The following is a 2,182-nucleotide window of genomic DNA, read 5'->3' as shown; positions in this document are numbered from 1 at the left end:
TTGAAGTTGTCAATGACTTCATTCTTGGATTAATTATCAACACTCATGGAAGCAGCAGTTAAGAAATCAAATGACATATTGCATTAGGCAAATCTGCAGCACAACACTTTTTTAAAGTGTTGAAGAACAAAGATGTCAGCGTGAAGACTAAGGTGTGCCTGACTCAAGTCATGGTATTTTTAATAACCTCATAAGTATGCTAAAACTGGACAGTCAATAAGGATGACCATTGAAGAACTGATGCTTTTGAGTTATGGTGTTGGAGGAGAATATTGAGAGTGCCATGGGCTTCCCATAGAACCAACAGTTCTGTGTTGGAAGAAGGGCAGCCAGAGTGCTCCTTGGCGGCCAAGATAGCCAAACTTCGTCTCTCATACTTCAGACATATTCTCAGGAGGGAGCAATCGTTGGAGAAGGGTATCATGCTGGGTAAGGTGGAGGGTCAGAGAAAAAGAGGAATTTAGCGAAGTGGCAGCTTCAATGGGCTCAAGCATGGCAATGATAGTGAGGTTGGCTCAGGATTGGTCAGTGTTTTGTTCTGCCATGCATAAGGTTGCTATGAGTTGGTACCAACTCGATGGCACCTAACAACAACAACATGAGGTTACTATGAGTTGCAATTGAATAAATGGTAGTGGTTTTGGGTTTATACCTCATAATATATATTTAAAGAACAGAAAAATTGTGATATTCAAGTAACATTTATGTAGCAAAAAATTAACAAAATTGTATTATTACTATTTACGGTGTGGAGATTGATGTTGTTTTATTTAAAGGAGTGCTACTAAGTGGTGTTGTGGGTTAATATGCTGCACTTCAAAGTCAGCTTGAACCACAAGGTTGGCGGTTCAAGTTCACCTGCCGCTCCTAAGAAACCCTACACAGGGTCGCTATGGGTCGGAACTGAATCAACAGCACTTAACAACAACAATTAAGTTTTCCAGAGTTGCTCATTTGTCTATACCAAGATTTGTAAGACAACTCCCTGGCCATCCTATTTGAAGTGATTGGTATTTGTACCCATTCCAAGAGAGGTGACCTAATGGAATGTGAAAATCTTCAATTTTGCAGAACATAATTTTAAAATGTTTGTGACAGTACATTGATAGGAAACTGACAAATTCAATCAGTTTCTGAAGAGTACATGGAACTAGGGATATCATTACTGCTATCTGTTGGATCTTGGCTGAAAGCAGAGAATATCAGAACAATATTTACTTGTGCTGTATTGACTATGCAAAGACATTCTACTGTGTAGATTTTAATAAACTATGATTAACATTAGGAAGAATGGGGATTCTAGAACACTTTAATTGTGCTTACATAGATCCTAGACATAGATCAAGAGGCAGTTTGTTCAAACAGAACAAGGGAATACTGAATGTTCTAAATCAGGAAAAGTTTTTAAGTCACACACCAGGGTTATATCCTTTCACTATATTTATTCAATCTGTTTGCTGAGTAAATAATCCAAGAAACTGGACTATATGAAGAAGAATATGGCATCAGAATTGGAGGAAAACTCATTAACCTATGTTATTCAGATGATACAACCTTCCTTTCTGGAAGTAAAGAAGAATTAAAATACTTACTGATGAAGACCAAAGACTATATCCTTTTTTATGGATTGCATCTCAATGTAAAGAATACCAAAACTCTAACCACTGGACCAATAAATAACATTATGATAAATAGAGTCTTCATTTTGCTTGGATTCATCATCAATATTTATGGACGCAGCAGTCAGGAAATCAAAAGGCATATTGCATTAGGCAAATTTGAAGTAAAGACCTCTTTAAAGCTTGCACAGGGTTGCTATGAGTAGGAACCAACTTGACAGCACCTAACAACAACAATCAAAACATTTTCAAAATAAATCTCTTAGGTTAAAACAATAGATAATTCATCTTAAGTACAATATTTAGTAAGTAATATTCACTATCTTCTTTAAATGGCAAAAAAAAAACCCACAAAAAACTTGAAGATAATATATAAGTGCTTGAATGTTAAGAATTTCAAGTATAAGACAAATCTATAAAGAAAATTCTAAAATGACCAAAAATGTGTCCAGGAACTTCAATGTGTCAAAGTGGGGTCACTTAAATGTGTCTTAGAAAAAAGTTGTTGTTTCTGTTAAGTGCCTAATTCAGTAAGTCCTTTGATTTCTTTCTTTTTTTTTTTT

This window comes from Chrysochloris asiatica, unplaced genomic scaffold (assembly GCF_000296735.1).
Source record: "Chrysochloris asiatica unplaced genomic scaffold, ChrAsi1.0 scaffold00175, whole genome shotgun sequence".
Taxonomy (NCBI): Eukaryota; Metazoa; Chordata; class Mammalia; order Afrosoricida; family Chrysochloridae; genus Chrysochloris; species Chrysochloris asiatica.
The sequence above is the reverse complement of the archived record's forward strand: the minus strand, read 5'-3'. Positions refer to the sequence as shown.